General features: G+C 39.6%; 1 protein-coding gene and 1 pseudogene across 8 annotated transcripts in view; one reads left to right on the forward strand and one right to left on the reverse strand.

Annotated features, from left to right (window-relative positions):
• Window positions 1-24806, forward strand: part of LOC105484363 (FAT atypical cadherin 3) — a 695427-nt gene that overhangs the window by 112939 nt on the left and 557682 nt on the right. Inside the window, exon 1 of one of the 8 annotated variants that reach the window (XM_011745897.3) lies at window positions 22864-22932. The exons of the other annotated variants lie outside the window; for them this stretch is intronic. The gene's annotated coding sequence lies outside the window, so the exon portion shown is untranslated. Of the gene's footprint in view, window positions 1-22863; window positions 22933-24806 lie in introns of those variants that run through there. 8 annotated transcript variants of the gene reach the window in all.
• LOC105484360 (NADH dehydrogenase [ubiquinone] 1 beta subcomplex subunit 11, mitochondrial pseudogene) lies at window positions 8769-9233 on the reverse strand (annotated as a pseudogene).

The following is a 24806-nucleotide window of genomic DNA, read 5'->3' on the forward strand; positions in this document are numbered from 1 at the left end:
TCTCTAAGGAAGACTTCTCCTCTGCCAGGATTATAGAAATATTATCAAATATTTTTCTCGTACTTTCAGAGAGGTTTATTTGCTTTTGTTTATTTATTTGTTTTAGTGTATTAATTCCTGATTTTTCTGTGACTCCAGGTAGACTTCTAATTTTGCTGTGAAGTTCCAAGAGTTAACAATTAGTTTAGGAGAGAAAATAAGATATAAAATTTTGTGAGAAAACCAAGTAAACTCCTGGTGATGTTTTTCCGATCTGGTGACCCATTCAGGGAGGAATTGGTGACCCAAACTATCCACCTGGCACAGGCATCCCCTGCAGCACTTTTCCCAAGCTCTTAGAAGCTGTAAAGTAGAGCATGCCCCTGTTTTAAATTCATCAAGGTGTGTTTCAGGCCCAATTCACCAGAGTGTGATGGTTCATGAGAGATAATGAATCAGTCATTTGAACCGGTTCCTCAGTAGATGGTGCAGGAGAACAGCCCTGATGAACAAGAAGATCCTTACAAGAAGCATCCTGAGATGAAGGGGTTTGTCAGAGTGCAGCAAAGCCCCACAAGAAGGCTGGATTTTGGAATTTACATTTCATTTAACCCACCAGTAAGCAGATTCACGTGTTGGCAATGCAGAATGGGAAGCAGCAGAATAAGTGGTAAATGTATTCAAATAATATGAGTGTCAAACTGACTTAGGGAACACACATACATACTTAGCTTGGAGGATTGCTTGTAGAAGTAATGAGGTCAGGAAAAGATGCATGGAGAAGAAATTCATCCTAAGCAAGTCTTTCTTAGAAAACAAACAAACAGATCTTAGATTCTTAGGTTAGGAGGATGATTGTCTGCAAGGCAGCTGAAAAGAATCACTTGTGATCTTTTTCATCTATTTTGAGATGACTGAAAATAACTTTATATCCATGAAAGGGAACAGAAAAGGATATCAGGATGTGAAGGATGTGGTCCTCCCAAAGGTCAGAGGGGAAATTATTGAGGGAACCTTGGGCTTAGCCTAGTCCCTGAGCCATGCTATGCCTCTGTCAGAGGGGAGCAGCCACACAGAAATGCCTGACATGTCACAAAGGATGCTCAAAAATGTTCTCAAAAGAAATTTCCCAAGATTAAATTTTCACTAAACCAATTATAACTTAAACTAAAATCTACTGAAGAGGAACAAGCCTCTTCAGTATTAATGATTGCCTTCTCTCTCGAAGTATAGCTGAAGTAATTTTGTTTGGTGTCTGTAGTAATGGAGGCCACTGTGAACCAGAAACCTGTGCTGAGTCCTTGCTCTGGGACCATATGAGCTGCTTGATTTGCCCAAGTCTTAACCTCTTTGAGCTTCAGTTTCCCCATCTGTAAAAATGAGGAATAATGCCTACTTTGAGGAGTTGCAGTGAAGACAAAGCTAGGTAGTACATTTTAAAATTACTTGAATAATTTGGAAAGTCTTGTACAGATGGCAGAGATTTTAAAACATATTAGTGCTGTAAATGATTGGCAACCTTTTTTTGGATTTCTTTCTGATATAGGTCAAGTTTTTCTGAGAGGAGTAAAATTTTTACCTTGACTCATTGTGCCTTGAAGCATTTGGCTTTGTAATTGGCATTGTAAATACATTTTAAAGAAATAGGACATGAGAAGAGAAATTTGAATTGCATTTTTCATACGGTAAAGGGTGGTGTGGTGAGTCAAGTTTTCTAGGGCAAACATGACATTGCCACTGTTTATCCCGTGTCCAGCTAACAAGGTGCCATGCACGGAGAAAACACTAAGCAGAGACTTGCTGCTCATCACAGAGAACTGAACTGTTCTCCAAATTTAACTGCAATACACAGAGTTGGGGTATAAATGTCTCTGTTAGAATCTCAAAGTGCTTCTGTGTTTCTTCGGCACCTGCTCAAATTAAAATACTGGAATTCCAGATTGGATATCAAAAAGTCTCCCCACTCCTCATTTTGGGTAGATGAAGGGCAGGATAGAGGCAGGCATTTGTGCTTTCAGACTTGTGCCTTGAGTCCGCATTGTCACCTACCTGCCACAAAGGCCTGTGACTTCTGAATTTTCTCCAGAGCTCACATTTCCAAAAACTGAGCCTTGGAGAACTCAAAAGTAAGGAGATCTTGGCAGGCAGTTCCTGAGGAGGTACTGGTCATTCTCCTTTCCGCATTCATACATCCATAAAAGTTGTTAAAACCTCAAGCCTGCTGAGTCTGAGGGTTCAAGGAGTTGCTGAAAGAAAACTGCCCCTGTTAGCTAACTTGTTTTAACCTCAGCATCTGAAAGTTGGGGGCCAACCTAAATTCTTCCTGCTACGCTTCTGTTGCTGGGCACCTATCTTTCTTTGTTTCTTGTCTGAGACAGTAAACAGAGTTTAATGGTTGCACAAGCACCAGCTCTTTTGTGATAGCCTGGGAGCTTCATGCAAGGAGTTCTGAACAGGTTGCAAAGGAGAAGCTGTTGCTGAGTGCCAAAAAATTTCCCAAAACCAAAAACAAACAAAAAAGCAACAAAAATCCCTCTCTCCAGTTCTAGCTTGTTAGCTTTTTCCAAGCCATTGGGAGCTTGCCTTACCAATCAATGAGTCAGAAACCTTGACAGTTTCTGCAGTAAGAAACTGTCGGGGAAGAATGAAGCTTGCACACTGGGTGATACTAGAGGAAGATTTGACCTGTACTTAATACGCTTCAGCTTTATTTGAACGTGTTTTTCACAGTCATTAGAAATCAGGTAAGCTTTTAAAGTCAAACATTAAAATGACTTGGCATTTTTAAAGTGAAGGTTGCAACACTTAGCATGAGAAGAAAGCTAACAGACAAACACAAAAACAGTTGAAATGTAGTGGAAACAGAACTGAAGGAAAAACATTCCCTTCCTAGAGACCATTTAAGACCTTCAGATGCACTAAACGTCGAAAGATGATGATGTGCCCATCTATGTAAGTCAAAATAAAATTGAGACCTCTTTGAAATATTACAAAACTCCATGTATGTTGAAATTAAGAGTGTGTTTCTAGATTTTATGATTGCAGAATTTGGCATTAATCCATGGAAGCTGCCCTATCCCCCTCTCTGCTTTATTCATGTCCTAACAATTTGTCTGCCTGTTGGAGAATCCAGCAGAGCTATCTGTTGCCCTCTGCCTTTTAACTCTGAGCAAGACATTTTCATTGTCTTGTCCTTGGCTTCCTCAGCGGTACAATGAAAGATAGTTTATCCATTAAATTTCAGGATGCTTTCAGGAACATGATTTTATAAATAGCTCTGTGAGGTTGGGGAGGAGGAGCAAGGTCAGAGAGTTTAAGTGTTTTGCCCAGGGTCCCAAGACAAACAAGTACAACTCAGCTCTTCATGTTCTGAGTGTAGTTCCTTCAGCTGTATTGCATAGATTTTGAGTTTTTAATAAACTCTAAGGGCATTGTGTTGGGTGATGGACAAAAATATGCAAATAAATGGAGTACTTTATTGCTTCATTATTATTTATTTGGGTAAATATTCATTCAAATGTTGCTATTATGCCTTTCAAAATGTGTAATTGTTTTATTTTTTAGAATATTAGCACTTTGGAAGGAAAGGCTTTAAATATCTGATAAACACAACAAATATTGAATAATGTGAAGTATTTTAATGAGTTCCCATTGACTTTAGTTTGCAAATTATGATAATGGAGTAAAGGAAGGGATTTCTTGTTAGAGAAATTGACAGGAGTAAAGGGTGTGTATGTGTGTGTGTGAAGAGAGAGACAGAGAGAGAAAGAAACATACATTTACAGCTTTTCAGATGTTATTGAATGCTATACACAGTTGTTTAAATGTTAAGAAAATAAAACCTGTAATGAAATACTTTATCATGTCAGATAAAATATATAATTAGGAGGGTTGTTTGAGATAAGTTTCAGCCTATCTTTAAAATGTGGTAGATCAAGAATAATTTAACATGATTTAGCACTGCTGTTGCACAGTTAAGTATTATCTGTGGTTGAATAGATAATGAAATGCAGTGCATATAAGGTCTATTTTATTTCTTCTTCTTCTTTATTTTTCCCCCCCTAAATGAGAGTTTCATGAAAACCTCTCTGAGGTATTAAAAGTCCTTTTCTGATCTGAATAAATATTTTCTCTTCAGGCAGGTCATATATTATAGTTTGTCTAACAAAATAAATGCTTGTGGCAGAAGCACATGAAATGCAGATAATGGTAAAATAGCACTAAACATAGCCCCTCAGGGCAGGTGTGGAGTGTTAGTTTAGCAGTAAACCCCTTCTTATTAAAGTGTCTGTCATGGGTGTTTTGGAAGCAGCTGACCTTCTTTCTTACAAAGTGACTATAAAACCATGTCCTGACTTCTTTTCCTTCATCATGGACTTAGATACTCCAGAACTGAGGTACTAACCTTCTTGTCTTTGGCTCTGTGAATGTCCTAACACAATGTAGTCTAAAGTAAATGAAAAACTGAATTGGAACTCAGATTTTCTTGATTTTTAAATGGAATTTTCTGGTCTATATTCTTGAGACCCACTCATTTAGAAAATTTGCTGACAAAAAATTGTTTTTGCATGTAATCATGGGGATTTATAAGTGGAAAAATAATACATTAAACAATAATACATATAGAAAGTACTAAAGCTGGGATAAATTAACTTGACTAAAGGGCCATGATGTTTTCTTTTTCAGTTTGGGGTTCTGTGTCAAACCCTTCTGCTTCTTATCTTTCTACTCCCCTCAATTATATCTCACACATGTTAGCTACAAGAGCCATCATTTTCCTGAAGCAGCTCTTCTATCATGGTGCTAACCTGATCATTAAAGGAAAATCAGGCAGGGAGGGGGCTCCTAAAGTGCCCAGGATTAAAGTTCATGGTCTTCATTTTGACATTTAGGGCTTAAGCTTTGTTCACCCTGTGTATGAGCTTCCTTCAGTTGAACTAAACTGGGTCACTGATTCTTTCTCCGACAGTTCTTGCACTTTCCCACATCTGTGTTTTTACTTCCTCTGCTCCCTCTGGATTTTGGGCCAAAAAGATTCCAGTTAATCATTAGAATTGTTTCTGTCTTCTGTGATCCACCTCAGATGAGAGCATAATAACATGGTGGGTAAGAGCCTAGGCACTGGAATTAAATACACTTAAGTTGGAATTATAGCTCTACCACATATGAATGGGAACATAAGCCAAATACCTTAATTACCCAAGCTTGTCCAACGTGCCTTAATTTGTTGTTGTTGTTGTTGTTGTTGTTCTGTTTTGTTTTGTTTTAGGCTTTTAGCAGCTTGAAGACATGGTTTTTGGTTTCTGTCTCTAGTGGATAAGCAGAAAAGAGGGCTGAAGAAGGGGCTTTACTGGCCCAATCAGAAACAGAAACTAAAAACCCATGACTGTGTTCTCTCCCTTGGGCACCCTCAAACCTCAGTTTTAGCATCTGTAAAATGGAGATAATGATACCCACCGAGTTCATTGTGAGAATAAAATAAAATAATGTATTTAAGGCATACATGATCACAATATCTGGCACTTGGTAGGCACTTAGTAAGATACTATTTATTGCCTTCTATTCCATAGAGTTCCTCCATTTTCTTGCTCCTACATAGCAATTAGTCCCCGCTTTGTGTCCTCATAGCCCCTTGTTTCCTTGCTTTATAGTATTTGCCATGTTATATTAGTATTTTCCCTCCCTTAATTTCCTTGAAGTTGATCTCTGCTAGGTATTTCATAAATGTTGGCTGAATTAAATTGAGTTGCAGGACCAGTGTACTTAACATTGCGGTTTAAGTGATCTCAGCATTAAAAAGTAGAAATTTTAGATAATTGATGGCTCCGAGGTCGTGCTAAGAACCCAAGCACCATATTTTTATGTATAAAAACTGGAAACCAAGCTGAAAATCAGCAGAACAGAAGGCCAGATACTTATAAGTCCCACCCAAATGACTGGGGAGGAATGAAGAGGTCAAACAGCTGTCTTAGGTCATTCAGCTCCTTTGTGATTCCACATGTGGAATCGTGTTAATGGTATTTGGGCTTCAGCACCATTGGTCTGATCCTTTGTAAAGTTACAAATATTTATTATAATAATGATTCCCGTGTGTTTCAGATTCTCCTTAAGTCATATTAGTAATTTAATTCTCTGACTTACCCTGGAATCATTGAAATTCTAGTATAAGAGAGTGAAGGATTCAAGTAACGCTGCAGCTGGCCCTGGGACCTGGGACCAAGAGGAAGGTGTAGTACGTCATCAGTGTCCATCCAGCTGTCTCTCTGCACCTTGCCTTCTTCTCTTCTCTGTATACAAGTGTGTTTTCTCTCAGAATCCCCTTATTTGGTGGAGAATTTAAAGCTGTAAGTCCCATAACATAATCAAAATTCTCCAGATTCTAGCCTTGATCAAAAACTAGAAAAACCATGAATGTTTTTTTATAAACTCTAATTATGTTCAAATTATCATTCTCTCTACTTCTGCCTCATAAATACACGTCTTACCTTAAAAGTATGTTTTTTTCCTCCATGAAAACAGTAGCAAGGTGTTTTTGAAGGAAGGGCAGGATGTTTGGTACTCTCCTCAGTTATATCTCATACACAGGAGCTACAAAGCATTTATACTCTACCTAAAACATCTCTTTAATCATGGTTCTTCCTTGATTCTCCCTCCCCCCAATAAAAGCTAAAAGGGAGAAAACTTTTGCATTTACTCCTCAGTTTAAATAGATTACAGTTGGTGAGAAAATTGAGGGTGAAAATTGAATTGGTAAGCAATGCACTTGACCGTATTCAAGTATTTGCATTTTGCCATGTCTTCTCATTTAAAGCGAGATCATGAAGAAGGGAGAGTAATGACTTAAAGAGGGAGGCCAGGTGCGGTGGCTCACCTTGTAATCCCAGCACTTTCAGAGGCCGAGGCAGGTGGATTGCTTGAGCCCAGGAATTTGAGATCAGCCTAGGCAACATGGCAAAACCCTGTGTCTACTAAAAACATGAAAATTAGCCAGGTGTGGTGACTTGCACCTGTGGTCCCAGCTACTCAGGAGGCAGAGGTGGGAGGATCCCTTGAGCCTGGGGGGTCAAGGCTGCAGCCATCCATGATTGCACCATTGCACTCCAGCCTGGGTGAAAGACTGAGACTCTGTCTCAATAAAAAAAGGAGTGTAACATCATTCCATTTGGTAGATCTTTAAAAGTAAGAGTAATGCATTTTTAATTTTAACAAAATTAAAATTTAATGAAATTATGCCTTATGACTTTTGACAGGTTCCACTTTTATCAGGATCCATTTTATATCTTCTACAAAAAAGCTGATCTATTGCCTAGGGTTTTTCTTCTTTATTTTTAATTTTAATCATCTGTAGTGGGATTCCAGAAAATGCTGTCGATAAAGAAGTGATTCTGCCCATGAGTTAGGAGGGCACACCCCACTTGCAAATAATGCCTTTCATTCATATCTAGCTTATCATTCTTTCCCTGGTAGAATATGGAAACATTACCTGGAGGAGAAAAGATAGCTGCCTCAATTATGGAAGATGTCAGTTGAAACAGCCCTAGGCCAGCATGTGTGAAACCTGTTCAGAGTTTCTCTCTTCTGTGGGTGAAGAGCTGACTCAGATAAGAATTGGCCACAATTAAATTAGGCTTACATGAGGGAATGTCAGGCTGGAGGGACTGCCCTGCGTGTTCACCACTGATTAGACCCATGGAAATTCTTATCCAGAAGGGACTGGTGTCACCAGGATCTTGATGAGCTCTGCATATATTACAAAGGAGAAATGCTTACTACATTAAATGTCTGATGATGTCGCCGCAATGTCCGATGATGCCACAGTAGCAATGTTAGACATGAAACCATCTCTGTCCTCTGCTCACTTTGAGCATCTTTGGGAGTTACCTGTAGTCCATTTGTCCCCATCTTATGTGTTACTTCTGTTGGTCTACATGAGAAACCTAAACACTTGTTTTTGTTAAAAAAAAAAAAAAAAAAGGGAAAGGAAAAATTGTCCTCACCTATCTTTCCCTCCTTAGACACCAAATGTACTCAAAATTCCCAAATGATTTCAAATTGAAGGTTTCGCTCTTTGACTTGTTATTTAGGTTAAGTGGCTTTCTTGACAGACTAGAGTTTTGCAATCGATCAGATGATGGACAGAAGGTGATGTATTGTAATTATTGTGCATGTCCTTGGGTTTAAGTGAGGTAATTGTGTGAAATTATGCAGTCAATAACTACTCCCTCCCACTCTCATTCCAAAAACATTGTGGCTCTGCCGTAAAGCTCAGGTGTTCTGCACCTTATATAAAAAACCTTAAAAGTACCATCCCTAGAGAAGGCATATATATATATATATATATATATATATGTAAAATTTTGAATTGTTTAAAAAAAGAAACATGTAAAATTGACCATCTTAGCCATTTTTAAATGTACAGTTCAGTAATGTTAAGTATATGCACATTGTTTTTTGCAGTTATAGGTTAGTGGTTTTCAGGTGACCCTAGTCTAGAATCAAGGGGACACAGTGTGTCACATAAATTATGAACATGTTATAAAAGGAAATGGAAAAGGAAATTAAAATGGAATCAGTGGAGAAGGAAGAACAAGATATAGTAGGACAGTCATTCCAAAATCAATCCCAAAATCAAACAGACACAACAAAGTACAAAATTTCAAAAACATCAGATTGGTATGCGTTGACTCGTATGGATTTTTTTTTTCAGACTTTCAGCCCCTTTAATTAGGTCAGAATGGCAGGCAAGGGGTGAGGAAGGTGGTACTTCTTAAGCTCCACTCAGCAACTGGTCAGTTCTCATCCTCTGGCAGCTGGATCTTGCTGGGGTGGAAGCAGTTGCATTCCATGATGGGAAGGCCATTGGCCTCTTGGTATTTCACAAGCATCTCAGCTCCATGATGGGCCCACTCTGGCATCCTGTAATCAGGCAGATAGACCACAAAGGTGCTGCCAAGGACCAGAACAATGGAGACGCCAAAGAAGAAGACAACTCGCATGTTCCAGATGTCCAAAACGGGGTCCTTGTCGTAACAATGGGAGTCTGGGTTCTTCTCATAGAAGTTTTAGTCCTCGGGATCTGGGTCCTCCTGCCAGTGTATGGTAAGTTCGGGGGGCTGCTTTCACGCCACAGCAGATGGGCGACCACAGTCCTGGAGAAGCTGGATTCCCAACGGACGTGGGTGGCCAGGAGCCTTTGCGTCGCCGCTGCCTCCAAGAGACCGGGGGTGCTCAAACTTAATAGCCCAGCTGCCATGACAGATAGTCCTGCAGGGTCTCCAACTCCTATAGACTCTATGTGGATTTTTTTAAATTTTGATTTATTTATTTTTTTTTTTGGAGATGGAGTCTCGTTCTGTCTCCCAGGCTGGAGTGCAGTGGGGCATCTCTGCCATCACGTCCCGGGTTCACTGCAAGCTCCAAGTCCCGGACTCACTGCAAGCTCCACGTCCCGGGTTCACGCCATTCTCCTGCCTCTGCCTCCCGTGTAGCTGGGACTGCAGGTGCCCGCCACCACGCCCCGCTAATTTTGTGATTTTTTTAGTAGAGACGGGGTTTCACCATGTTAGCCAGGATGGTCTTGATCTCCTGACCTCGTGATCCACCCACCTTGGCCTCCCAAAGTGCTGGGATTACAGGCGTGAGCCACTGCGCCCAGCTTCTATGTGGATTTTATAATACAGATGATAAAGATTTGATACCTTTACATGAACTTTAAAGGGCAAAATTACACAAATCTGCATCATGTTTACTTAGTGGAGAGATCAATATTATGATTGCCTAGAACAGAACTGATTTTTTTTGGCCATTTTTTATAAAACCAAATAACCAGAAGGTATTTGATTAACACAATCAAATAATCTTAAACTATCAGATAATTATTCTTGTTGATCTGGTAGTGAAATGTTGAATCCAAGTAAACTGAAGTAGGAGAAGTAGAGTTGTAGACTGTATGACTTTCATCTAAGATTCTGTGAGAGGACGGCAAATAAGCATGTTCTTTGTTCTTCCATAAAAACCCTTTTAAAATATAATAGTATTATAACCACTTACTTTTGGTCCGGGGCTTGGGACCTCATTTTATCGTAGCCATCTGCCAGCCTGTGTGACATATACTCAGCCCTCAGAAGCATTGTTTTACCTCCCTGGTGGGGCTGCTGCTCTAAATATCCCCTGAAGTTCCTGCCTCTTAATACCCTTGACTCTAGAAACACAAACCCTTAAGTTAGCTTAGATAACATAGAAATGATGTGTAAAATCTGACAACCTGCTAAGAGCTTATTCTGTGTTAGCTATTTGCTACTGTTTCCCAATTCAACAAATATTTCTTGAATGCCTGGTACATGATCTTGCAAAAATATGTGTGAGGCAAAGAATAGTTGATGCCCAAATTTCTGGTTCAGGATATTTAGTCTAAGTAAGTTTTTGCCAGTTTTCTCTTTTGTTCTTTCTCCCAAAAACGTAAAAGTAATGGAAGGATGGTATTGTTCAACCACATAAGGCTGGGAGCTAACATTTTTCTTTTTGATCTGGAAAATAGTTCTTTTTTTTTTTTTTTTTTTTTTTTTTTTTTGAGATGGAGTTTCCCTCTCATTGCCCAGGCTGGAGTGCAGTGGTGGGATCTCAGATCACTGCAACCTCCGCCTCCTGAGTTCAAGCCATCCTCCTGCCTCAGCCTCCCAAGTAACTGGGATTACAGCCACCTGCCACCATGCCTGGCTAATTTTTGTGTTTTTAGTAGAGACAGGGTTTCACCATGTTGGCGAGGCGGGTCTCGAACTCCTGACCTCAGGTGATCCACTTGCCTCGGCCTCCCAAAGTGCTGGATTACAGGCGTGAGCTACCACTCCTGACGGAAAATAGTTCTTGAAAACAGTAGTATAGTCTATTGGATTATTCAAGTTCAAACCTCGAGGTACTTGCTGTACATACTTTTTTGTTGCTAAATTCTTTATTAATATCATTTACTCTTATAACATTTGCTGCCAAAACATGGGCATTGAAAAGCACATTTCTGGGCTTACATTTGTGGTGGCTGAATGACGTTTGTTCATAATGGTCAAATCACTAGAGCCTTTTCTCTAGATTTTTTTTAAACAAGGAAATAGGAAAGGCATGTTAAACACAACAATAGAAATCTGTTCTAAAAGAAAAGTCAGATCTGAACTCCTTGGGTGGAATAGTTTGGTAAAGGTTAAACAAACTTTCCCTGACTCTTGTGGGACATTAAAATAAATTTCATCTAAATTCTTGTCAGCTTCCCTGTACAGCTGCCCTAAACATCTGCTGTGGATGCTCAAAATTGCTGCTTTCCCCCTTTCACAGTTTACATATGCTGTGTAAACTATTTATTTGTAATACATAATTAGTGTCAATGTGTATACTTGGTTTTAAACTACATATACTCAGGGGTGGACTAGAAGAAAACTATCTACTTACGTACATAGAATGAGGCTTCTTAGTTTAAGGCTTGTCAAAGCAATGATCCTATTTCCTTTGCAGAAGCTGCTGATATTAAGGAGAAGCGTTTAAAATCTGTTTAGGTTAATGTAGCTTGGGGTAGAGTTATGGCAATTATACTTGGTTTCACAATGCGGGGCAGGATTTGACAGCCGCTGCCTCGTAAACCATGCTCCAGAGTAAAATGATTTCCTCAAAGTCATGGAAAAGTGAGGCCACTTGAAGGCCTGGGAGGCTGTGGTCTTGGTAGTCATGCAGAGAAAATTATGCGAGCCTCTGGAGAGGTGGCCCTGTGTTGACCCGAGAAGATTAATCTTCTGGGGTCTTGATTTTGTTGGCAGAATAAATGCTTCTGTAAAGAGTGAGATACAAGTCAGGTTGGCCAAAAACTGGAGAACATTAGTCCTTGGGAACAAACGAGCATTCTAGCTGTCAAGGTGACTAATGGCCTTGCTACATGAGAATACTTCCTGAAGAAATCTTGGTTCTACCACCAAGAGGTGATGGATCCTTAATTCTCTGTTGTGGGTGGAGACCTCAGAACCCAGTCAGGTTTACATTGTAGGGATGGAAGTCATCCCAGCTCCAGTAGAAGGGAACCCAATTTCTAACCTCAGACATGCAGAGCTGACCTTCCCTGGAGCATGATCCCCAGAACCTCTCAACGGCAGCAGAGGAGCTCTATGCAGTGCCTCAGCTATGAAAAAATTCCTCTTGGGAATTGCTTTTTTCTATTAATATATCATTGGCTCTGCCCTTCCCACTATAGTTGAATTAGTTCCGCTAATCTAGGGTTTCTCAACCTCAACAATATTGACATATTAGGCCTGTAAGTTCTGTGTTTCGGGGGCTGTCCTAGATAGGACATTTAGTAGCATCTCTGGCCTATACCCACTAGATGCCAGCAGCATCCTTCTCATTGTGATAACAAAAATATCTGTAAAGATTGCCAAATGTCCCATGGGGGTCAAAATTGCCCCTTACTCTATGGGAAAACACTGATCTAATCCTATATTTTCTTGGAGTTTCATAACACATTTGTAGTTCATTAAACAACAAATATTTATTGAACACCTACTATGTGTCCAGTAGTATGTATGTTTTGTGTGGGATAACTGATGTCCAAAGAGAAAGTGCCTTTCTTCATTCGGTTTATAGTCAAGTTGGAGTAACAGATATTAGTCAAATAGTCTTATTAAATATATTTAGAATAGTAGTAAGTGTTGCAAATGAAATGTTCCATGTGCTCTGAGGACACATAACAGGGGCCATACGTAATCTTGGAGATCACATAAATCTGCCCTGAAGAATATGGAAGCTGCAGTGACTCTGTGCATGTTTTCATGATGGGAAATCAGGAAAGAGGAAGCCAGTTGAACTTGGAAAACGTGCAAAGCTCCTGAAGTGGGAAGTGTTCTGCTAGGATCAAAAAAAGACCAGTGTCGTTGGAAAGCAGAGTGGTTTGAGATAAGCCAAACAAGAAGCCAGGGGCCAGACGTGGTGGCTCACACCTGTAATTTGAGCATTTTCAGAGGCCAAGACGGGCGGATCTCAAGGTCAGGAGATTGAGACCATCCTGGCTAACACAGTGAAACCCTGTCTCCACTAAAAATACAAAAAATTAGCCAGGCGCGGTGGCAGGCACCTGTAGTCCCAGCTACTCTGGAGGCTGAGGCAGGAGAAGGGTGTGAACCCAGGAGGCGGAGCTTGCAGTGAGCTGAGATCACACCACTGCACTCCTGCCTGGGTGACAGAGTGAGACTCTGTCTCAAAAAAAAGAAAAAGAAGAAGAAGAAGCCAGACTCAAATTTGGCAGAAATGTTTCATACTCAGCCTTGCCAGTTTTGGTCTTTACTATCCTGAAAGCATGGGAAAGGCATTGAAATGTTTCTGCAGGGCTAGGATTTGTGCAGGTTTCAGCTATGTGGCTGGTTGGTTGTAGCAGGAATGCTCTGGAGGGGATGAGAGTGGAGATGTCAGACTGGTGAGTGGCTTAAGGCTGTAGGATTGCTGTCATCTTTTGCACAGTCAACCAATGCCTAGCCCCTTAGTTGTTCTCTCATTCACCTCATTGGCTGTGAACTGCAATCTGCTGTGTCTCCATGGCCCTAACTGTATTTGAATTCACTGAGTTATTATGCATTCATTTTCTCTTTGAACCGTCTGCATTGGATTGCTTTCTCACTCTGGCTTTCAGTTTCAAAAATGATACCAGGTTCCCAAAGAGGGGATTGAAGGAGCAGAACAAGCTGATTGCCCTTGGTAACCTCATTTCAAGGATATAACATGGCCTAGGAAGTCACTTCATTGGCCATACGTTACCCACCCCAGGTTCTAATTCTTCTAAAGATCCATGTTAGGAAGACTCTGTGGGTAGTCCCATGGGATGATTGAAGGGGTGACCTTGGTCTCATTAGCATTGAGTACTAATCCAGGCAATGTGGGTTTATATGCACCAGTCAATAATAAATAACTTTAACGGGGACTGTGGGAGAGCTGAAGGAGCCAGATTTGTATTTTGCCTTGTTTGCTAAGATGCAGTTGTCAAAATTTGGGATGTGCAGCAGGATTTGCAGAGATCCGGAAGACTAGTTTTCTCTTAGGATGAGCTCCATCAACTGGCTTTGTCTTGTTCTCTGTGGCAGCACCTCTAGGGGGCAGCATTCTACTCAGGCCAACTCTGACGGGCAGGACGATCTCACACCTGGTCTATTTGTGGCTGCCTTGGGATAGTAACCCTGTCCTGGACCTAGAATGTTAGGCTGAGGTTGCTTATGCTGAAATAACTAGCTGGAGGTTCTTGGACATTTTCTTTAAGGCATGTCTACAAAAATGTCTACAAATGTCCTGTCCCTGTAAGACAATGTTTTCTTTTTTTTTTTTTTTTTTTTTTTTTTTTTTTGAGACGGAGTCTCGCTTTGTCGCCCAGGCTGGAGTGCAGTGGCCAGATCTCAGCTCACTGCAAGCTCTGCCTCCCGGGTTTACGCCATTCTCCTGCCTCAGCCTCCCGAGTAGCTGGGACTACAGGCGCCCACCACCTCGCCCGGCTAGTTTTTTGTATTTTTAGTAGAGACGGGGTTTCACCATATTAGCCAGGATGGTCTCGATCTCCTGACCTCGTGATCCGCCCGTCTCGGCCTCCCAAAGTGCTGGGATTACAGGCTTGAGCCACCGCGCCCGGCCAAGACAATGTTTTCTTAAGTGAGCGTGTAAGAAGAGGATCCCACTGACTCAGGATTCTGCAGCCTCGGGCTCTTTAGTGGAGATGAAGGGTAGTTGAGAGCTGTCCGTGTTGACCTATTCTTAGGAAGAAGGACTCTTTGGGTAGTCCCGTGTGGTGATTGAAGGGGTAACATTGGTCTCATTAGCACTGAGTACTAATCCAGATAATATGGGCTTATATGCACCAGTCAATAATAAGTAACCTTAATAGGGAATATGGGAGAGCTGAAGGAACAAGATTTGCATTTTGCCTTGTTTGCTAAGACACCGTTGTCAGTGATGGTAATATCAGGAGACAAGACTGACAAGATTTCTGGATTGTCAGCAAACTTCTAGACTGTATTCCTTGACCCACATGCAAGCTCTTTTAAATCCTTGGCATGCTTATTGCTGCCTATTTCCAAATAATCTTCTTTTCCTCCTCCCATGGTATAATTTCTACCTCTCCGCAGTGTGTTCATCCTTCTATTAATAAATGTTAAGCTGTTTGGTTTCTTCTTCTCCTTTTTGAGTTCATTCAGATTGCTTCCTGAAATACTGTTTTAGAGTCTCAGTCATTTTGTGATATATTGTTTCTTTATTTCTTGCACAATTATTTTCTCCCTCCTCCTCTCCTGGTACTCATCTGCTCATATCCCAACCTTCACGAAGCCAGACATAGCTAATATTATCCCGTTTTAGAGAGCTGAGTGTGTATCACTCTTCTCATTCAATTCATTTTAGCAAATTTTCATTGTCTACCTGCCATGGATGAACTCTGTGTTGCTGCCTTACATTCTTGGGGGATGTTTAGCCAAACAGACAAGCACTTACAGAACCACCTGCTTGAGCCTATGTCTGCTTTGTCTAGGGCAAGAACTGTCCCATGTGTAAACATGGTAAGATTTGGAACTGAATTATTTTTCTCTCATAAGTCCTCCACAAAATTCAGGATGTCTTATCATTCATCACATCTTTTTTTGGAGTTTCCATTCTTTGGAAAATGGTCACGTGATGCTCCTTCACCTCAATGAGGTATGGCAGCTCTGCATATGCCCAAGCCTCCGCTCCCCAGCACGCACTAGCTTTCCCCTTGCCCTATGTGTCCATCTCTTTCTCAACAGGAAAGGGGTGCAACAAGGGAAGGTCCTCTATCTTCTGCTTTCCTGTCTTCTGATTTTACTTTGTAGATTCTCTTTTCCTTGAAGGAGACTCACTTTTAAAGGGGAATGGCAATTGGGATGGCTAAAAAGATGTTAACTTTTGGAAATACAGCAGATGGCAGGGACTTGGCAGAGCAGTAAAAATCCATTGTGTCAGACTGTAGCAATCAGAGGCTCTCCAAGCACTTTTTTTTTTTTCTGAACTGCATTTTGCCCCCCAACTATTGGAATTAACACTATTTATTTGTTCCATTTGAAATGATTTGGCCCCTTTTCTCTTCCAAGCTATTTTTCCAGAGTAAATGCTATTACTAGGAAAGGTTTTCTTTTCTTTTCTTTCTTTTTATAAAATCTTAAGCATGGGAAAATACTAATATATTTACCCTTTGGTTTCTGTCAGCGAGGCCTACAAGAGAAAAAATGAAATAATGCATTTTTTTCTGGAATATTTTCATCAGACAGCCAGGCATAGGAGCAAATTATATCCTCTCCTTACTTTTTTTTCCTCTTATACCATGATGAATTTCTTTCTCCAGAGAGAGAAGTGATTTTTAAAAGGCTTGAACAACATGCTAATCTTTCCTTCTGATAGCCCCTGGTTGAATTACTCCTGAATTTGAAGCATTTACTGATGAAATGATACTTGACATTGACCAGTGTTATATGGAAATATTTCTAGCACCTGGGGAGAAAATAAAGGAGGGTATTCATAACACTGCCGCTGTGTGGCTGAATCTTCCATTTTTCTCAGAACCAACTTGAATTACTCTTGCTTCACGCTGACTGACTTCTTTCCTAAGAGACCACTCTTAGACAGGAAGATTTGCATCATTGGAAAAAGTTAGAATTTAGAGCATTATTATAATGAAAAAGGTTGGGTTTTGGTAATGGTCTACTTGGCTATTTGGCAGAACCAGCTGAAGGCTTTGGTTTGGGATTTTTTTTTTCCCTTGTGGAGAATGACAAAGGTGATATTATATCCCTGTAAATAAAACACTCTTCTTGTTATAAAGCCATACTTAGACTTAAAGCTCAGGGTAAGCAAGCAGAGTTTTCCACAGAGAGGTGAAATATGACCTTGGCTTTTGGTTTTATATCTCAGGATATTTTTGACTTGGCCAACTGCTTTTGGCCATTGACTAAGTAAAACTAGATACGAAAAACTACAAAAATATATGGATGATTATTCAACTTTGAGAAGATTCTTCTCTTCATGTTAGACCTTGTAGCTCACAGAACTGTGTAAATTCTCTATTTGCTTTTTTTCTAATCAGAAAAAAATGTTTAGCACAGCAAATTATGGAGCAGTTGTCTCATTCTTCAGTCGAAATGTGGGGATGTGTTTATATGACAAGTATTGGAACAGTTTCTTCAGGGATAACACTCATCTTAGTTAACATGAGAATTTGTACCCTATGATATGGTGTAGGACGAAGGAGAATAATGAACTAGTCTTTAGAATCTTGTGATTGATTGTACCTCACTACTAAAGCTTTCCAGGCAGCTAGAGCCACAGTGTCTAGCTTAGAGTCAATGTTGCCCCAACTCTATTTCACAGAACACTCTTTCTTTAAGACTTTGCAGTATAGGTGTGGGGTATAGGGAGAAAGAAAGGAATTCATGATCAAATAGATTTTTGAAATTGTACCTATTATGCCCCTTGGGATCCCAATTTACATAGCATAATTGTGCATGTAACAAGTATTTACTGAATTCTGACTATGCACCATGGAACTTTATTTCTAATAGTAAAGTAGACAATAAGTGCTGTAGTCCTCACTTATCCGTGGTTTCACTTCCCAATGTTTCACTTGTCCACTGCCAACCATGGTCCCAATATATCAAATGGAAAATTACAAAAATAAACCATTCATAAGTTTTCAATTTCATGCCATTTTGAGTTACCTGATGAACTCTCACTTCATCCCTCACTGTTCCTCCGACGTCCTACTGGGATGGGAGTACTCCCTTTGTCCAGCATGTCCATGCTGTGCATGTTTTCCACCCCTTAGTCACTTAGTAGCTGTTTTGTTGTCAGATCACCAATCCTGGTATTGCAGTGTTTGTGTTCAAGTCACCCTTACTGTACTTAATAATGGTCCCAAAGGTCAAAAGTAGTGATGCTGGCAATTTCAATATGCTGGAAAGAAACTATATGCTGCTTCCTTTAAGTGAAAAGGTGAAAGTTCCTGACTTCATAAGAAAAGAAAAAAATGCTGAGATTGCTAAGACCTAGAGTAAGAGTGAATCTTCTATCCATGAAGTTGTGAAGAAGGAAACATAAATCTGTGCTAGTTTTGCTGTCACACCTGAAACTGCAAAAGTTACAGCCACAGTGTGTAATAAGTGCTTAGATGAGATGGAAAAGGCATTAAGTATGTGGGTGGAAAACATAAACAGTAACACAAACTGATTGTTGGCAATCGGGTTTGGTTTCAGGCATTCACTGGGTGTCTTGAAATGTACCCGCCTCAAATAAGACTAGGGGAGGGCACTATATCTACTGTGCTTTCATATGGAGATTAAAAAGCAGAGTAAATTTTTAGAGGTGACTCAGGATGGGAGATGAGGGAAGTTTATTTTGGAGCATATTAATGGCTACAGGAAGTTCTACCTTAAGAAACCTCTTTATCTTTGTTCAACTAGTGTTTCCTAAAGAATATTTTAGTTGCCAACCTATATAGAATTAGTGTGTCATGGAACACAGTTTGGGAAATGGTGGGCTAGCTATTTCCACAGGGTCTTTAAGTTTTATGATTATAATTCCTCATTGGACTGATTTTCATTTCATCTTCTCCCTGGAGCCTGCTGTAGAGTTAATGGTGTATGCTGACTAGCCCAGTCTGCCTCACCAAAAATTGATTCAATTTTTACCATTTCAAGGCTGTTTGTTAGATACTATAAGAAGAAATAAGGCCCATAACTTTTCTTCAAGGAGTTTATGGTCTAGTGTATACTTTAAAGATACACATATGTAACTAATCTGAGGAAGACCGTACTGTCAGAAAGGTAGGTAGAAATAAAATACAGACAATGTTTAGAGCAGTGGTTCTCAAAGTGGGGTCCTCTCAAAGAGAGGACCAGCATCTCTTCAGAACTTGTTAGAATTGTAAATTCTCAGGCCCCACCCCAGATCAACAGAGTCAGAAACTCTGCAGTGGTACCCACAAATGTGAAATTTAACAAGCTTTATGATGGTTCTGATGCTCTCTAGAGTTTAAGAGTCACAGCTTTAGAAGAAGTGATGCTCACATTTGAATGGGAAATCTCCAAAATAGCTTCATAGAATTGGTGGGTGGCATTTTATCTAAACCTTCTGAGTAAAACTTGTAGATGCAGATGGATAGAGACCTGCATTCCTAAAGGAAACAAGAGCTGTCAGAGTCACATTAACAGCGGAGACCTCAGGTCTAGTTTTAGCTGTTTTATAGGCAAGCTCTGTGACTTTGTTCAAATCACATAACCTGTCTCAGTCTGTTTCCTCAATGGCTAAACTAGGGTGTTGGGGTAGAAAAGTTTATGATCCCTTTGGCTATAAAACTCGGTGACTTTATATGGCTTTGGCTCAGTATTTCATTATATAATGTGAATAATGGCATAACCTAAATTATTGTGATTCAAATACTTCGTGTATTATCTTATACATTCTCTAGCTACAATGGTTTGTATTTTTTAAAAAAATAACCTGCATCAAAGCCTTTTTCTTCTTTTCAGGCAGCCATTAGCACCAACCAGAGAGTAAAACTTTATTCCCAAGTATGTCATACGAGCAGTCTATAACTGATTTCAGGAGCAAGGACCCAGAACATAAAGTGGTGCCATGAGAATGGTAATTTGAGTGGTATCAGAATAGGCTGCTCTAGAAGATAGGCCTAAGCAGTATCTGGCTGTTCTGGGACTCATCATTGCAAGGAGAAATCTTGCTTGAACTCCCCAGGAATTAAATGCTAGGTCTAAGGAGTAGCTCCCTAATGCAGCTGTAGTTTTCAGAGTTTGAAAGTGCATACACAGGGATTGAAATCGATTACAGAGCTTTGGCAATAGCTTTTGGCCGTGTCGCCATGCACAAGACCGCTCTGTGGCATTGACTCTGACCCCTGGCACAAGTTTGTGATCTGTGAAAGGGTAGCTTTCGTATTAGGGGTGGTCCCTCTCTGGACCCTTTATCCTTACCTCAGTTTTACTTGTTTTTTGTTTTGCGTTCCTGCTTCTGAAAACCTTAATAATTATGTCAATTAATATTCATGGAATATTTACTATGTGCCAGACACTATGTTAAGCCTTTTACCTGACAGTGGGAACTCTTATAATCCCCATTTTAAAGCTAAAGAAACTGAGATTTAATGAAGCTTTCGATATTAAACCTAACATCATCCAGCCACTAGATGGCAAATCCTGGATTCAACTCAGGTTTGTCTGACCTTTGAGGCTAACATAGCTTTTAGTAAAGAAAGGACATTCTTTCCTTTACCTTTGATGTGTGGTTTTTTATTCTACTGGAAAATAAAACGTAGAGTAGATTGTAAATTTTACTCCCTGTCTTAATTCCCAGATTTTGTCTTCTCTAAAATCTGCCTTAACTAATGATAATAGCTAACAATTATATACTATGTGCCATGAACTGTTTTAAATATTTTTCCATTTATTAACTCAAATCCTATTTGGTAGGCATTATTGTTCTTATTTTATAGAAGAATCAACTGAGGTGCGAAGAGGTTCAATAGCTTGCCTGGGGTCATAGTAAATGACATAGATGGGATTTGAATGCAGGCAGTCAAGTGCCAAAGTGCACGTTCTGTAACCGTTGCATGCTCTGCCTTTGTGTTGGCATTGGCCCTGGCACTGCATACACCGAAGCAGAGACTGATCTTCTATTTGTAGTTTGAACACGGGTCACCTTCTTCAAGGACTCCTGTCAAGGGGACTCTATATTGACTTTGTTCTTTGCTTTACAGCCTAACATAGCAAATTTCTTGAGTATCCTCCCAATTTGGCTAACAGAATCCTCTCACAATAGAAAAGATAGGAAGAGAGGGAATGAAAATGAAATATATTTTTAAAATACATTTTGTAGTGTTCAGAAGTCTCACCAATTTAAGCAGACCAGATTAATGTTGGCAGAAAACAGCTTTATCAGGTTACCAAAGCAAGCATAGGTACCCTGCAGAGCCACGGCTGTCCCAGAGAGGTAGTCTCTGTGATTGCTGTTCCCTGCCCCCAAGGTCTCTGGTATTTATTCATCCATGGGAAGAAAAATCTGCATGCCCTTCCGAGTCCCACAGTAAGATCCATCCTAACAGAACAGAAGGGCAGGATGGGGAGTCACACCGGGAATGCCTCTGAAAAATAAATGTCTCGAAGATTGATGGCTTGATGATCTCTTTGGAGATTATATAAAAAATTATTGATTATGTTAGTAAGTTGTAGAAAATAGGCTCTGAGGTTGGGAACTAAGTGCTTTCTTTAAAATAATCTAGAAGCAGTAGAATAAATCAATGTGTGGAGCATCTAAAACACTGTAACTATCATATTGGCTTCACAAATAGCTTGGCTTCAATGTGGAAAAGGCAATATTATTTTTTAAAAACCTGAACAGTTGTCTCGGCATACTAAAAAGAAAAGAAGACAAAATTTGATTCTAGAATTTGCTTTGCAAAATTTTACAACATTCCTAGCTTCTAGCACTCATTTATTTCCTAATCAGTGGGAAAACTACAAGGCTTTTAAAAATAATTTGTGTCAGATAGAGCTTTTTTTTTTTTCCTGTGCCACAATAAAGATACAAAAGCCTTAAAAGATATTTTGTTTTCAACAGCTGAATTGACAAACTTAGTCCTGCTCAATTTTTTGGTGTTAGGTCTACATTTCAGTACATGATAATACCACTCCATTTATGCTTGTTTTGAAGTATTTTCTATTTGCATTTAAGACCACTGATTCTGGTTTATAAGAAAATAATTCCAGCAGTGTATCTTGCTGAGAGAAAAACTCACTATGCAAAAGCACTAATTTTTGAATAGTTAAATTGAATGATATGTTTTCATATTATGACAGCATTCTTTGCCTTGAAAGATTCACAGAACGATTTGTAAAAGTAACTATCCCCTTAGGGCACTTAAATGTTTATTTATAAACAGCTAACTACTTAGAGGAGGAAATAACACCAGGGAGAGAAATATGGTGTCAGAAAAGGAAGATGACTCCAACATAATGATAAACCACAGTTCTAAAATTGTAATGGAACTCAATGAAAACTAATTCAATTGAAGTGTGTTTCAGTTTGACATTAGCTCTGAACCTGGGAGACTTGAGACCTGGTATTAGGGGAATCTCTTCATTTTATGGACCCTAGTTTCTTCATCTGTAAACTCAGGAGATTGGAACAGATGATCTTTAAGGCTCCTTTGAACCTGTATAATTTCTTGATTCGGTTTCCTGAAGTAAGATGTGCTTTTTGTTGGGGAATAGGAAACGGAGCATATTAAAAGCATCTGGGCCTCTGGTTACATTAGTACTTAGTGTTCTGTTCAACAAACCAGCGTTGTTTGCTTCCTGTGTCGGGGGTGCTGTACTGGGTGCTGGGAATAGAGTGATGTACTTCCCATCAGTTTTCGTTAAGTAGAAGTCCAGAGTGCGAATGAGGGGGCAGACTCAGAAAAGTTCAGTTGAACTGAATTTTTCGTGGGGGAAGTTTTCCTCTCTGATGACCATGGAGTCCAGACTCCTTGGGCAAAGGATTAGCAAAATTACTGTTACAGGAAGTCTTCTCAGCACAGAATAGTGAGTGAGAAATGAGGCAGAAACTTTAGTTGTATTTTTCTGGAGCATTCTGGGAATGATCCCAGTGTTTCACCTTGAGAGAGTGTAACCTAACCTTTGCATTCCCTTACAAGAGACTTGCTTACTTGACCATGTACACATGTCCACAGTGAGCCTAAACATTTCTCCACTGCTTTGGAACCTTTTGAGATGATGAAATAGAAGAGACTCCTGAGGCGTACAAAATACTATTAAAGCTTCTGCTAGTGTACTTCTGTGATCACTAAAGAGAGGTTCTGTTGCTCCCATATTTCAGCTGACTGTGCTCCACAAAGTAGACACCCAAGCACACTGGGATTCGCCACTCTGCTAGGTAGGACATTTGAAGCTACTGCATCCAGAAAACCCCAAATGTATCATTTTCTTAATAAAGTTTCCTTTGAAATGACCAGCAGCCCAATGGTGTCTTTCTAGGAACTTACTGAGCAGGGTCACCAGCGGCCATCTGACTTGGTCCCTGACCTAGTTACCAGAGCTGCTGTCCACAGGCTGCCTGTTCTACTTACTTAGCACATGCGATGCCTCTAAAGAACTGCATGTGAAATTAACTTCCTTTATAGAAGCTTACTCCCTTTTTCGGCTTTTCGTTTTTGCTGTCTGTAAATGCCTGTAAAGTCCGTAAATTAAACTTGACTTTTTCTATTTGTAACTCCATGTTTTCTACTGGATACTTAAGCAGATGATAGCAGCAAGATATCTTACATTCTCAGGCAGAAGCAGCATTTGCATGCTCAAGGTTTCACTTCAGGAGAGTTTCTCGTAAGGTGGAGCTAAAAAAAAAAAAAAAAAAAAATAGGAAAGCCTTGTGGGGTATGGAGAGAGCCTGAGCTCTAATCTAGGGTCTGCCAGACTCTATCAATGACTATTAAATTTAGACAGTTTCCACAGTTTTATAACTATGTGGGTTAAAAGATAAAGACTTTTTCCTATTTTAGCCAGTAAAATTAATCAAGGAGAGGGGAGAAAGGAGGTATTCAACAAGAAAAAGTTAAGTCTATTTAGACTTAACTAATAAAGTCTAGATAGGAAAATGAGGTTTTATATTCTCATTAACAAAAAGGTTATAATAATATGTGCCTTGCTAATCTTGGATATGAAAGGGTTTTATAACTCATAAATATAATTTGTAATATTTTAATATGTTAAACTCCTATAGGGTTTTTTTTTTTTCAGTTTGCAGCCAATAATTAGAACTACATTAAAACCAGAGAGGAGATAACCAAAAAGATATGCTGGGGGCAGGGATGGGTTGTGCTTTTTAAAATCAATGATACATGTTGACTATTTCATTAGAATTAAATTATGTCATATGTGCTTCTAGGATCCTTAATTATTTCATTCTTGCTTGCAGGTGATTTTGAGAGAGTGATTGTGTGATGGGAAAAGCATGGATTTTAGGGAAAGATTAAGGTCTGAGATCCTGCTTTGCTACTTGCTGGCTGGGGAACATTGCTTGGGCAAATGTCTCAACTAAATAAGATTAACTTCTCTGACCCTCAGTTTTCTAATATGTCATTGGGTAAAATGGTACCTATTACTTAGGATTGTTGTGAAGATTAAATATAACAAAATGGGAAAATGACTGACACAGTGCCTACATCATTGCATGACTGCAAAGAAATTCATTTCCCATCTCCTCTCATCTTCACGTTCCCTGTAGAGGAAGAAAAGGAGAATATCAAGGGCTTGCAGAGTGTAAGACTGAACAGAAGAATTCATACTCGGGGGTTCTAAAAATCTGATCCTTTGGGTATGAATAGACTTAATTTTTTCTTATTGAATACCTCCTTTCTCCGCTCTCCTTGATTGATTTTACTGGCTAAAATAGGAAAAAGTTTGCATCTTTTAACCCACATAGTCATGAAACTGTAGAAACTGTCCAAATTTAATAGTCATTGATGAAAATAATTGGAAGTATCTCTTGTAATTTCGTAAGTTTTTCTTGCAAGTAATCACTCTTACCTCCCTTGTTCTGAATAGTTTGGATATCACTCCAGTCATATAACTCCTTAAGGATTATTGTCTCTGCTTTGTAACTTGACACTTTGTTCATTCTCATGGCATTGCATTGTGTATATGCCTTGATCAGTTTAAAAGTAAGCACAATGAAAGATGGTAATACCTTGAAGCATTTTTAAAAGATTATAATTATAAAATTAGTTATATAACTACTGATGAACAATGTTC

This window comes from Macaca nemestrina, chromosome 12 (genome assembly GCF_043159975.1).
Source record: "Macaca nemestrina isolate mMacNem1 chromosome 12, mMacNem.hap1, whole genome shotgun sequence".
In the NCBI taxonomy this organism is placed as follows: Eukaryota; Metazoa; Chordata; class Mammalia; order Primates; family Cercopithecidae; genus Macaca; species Macaca nemestrina.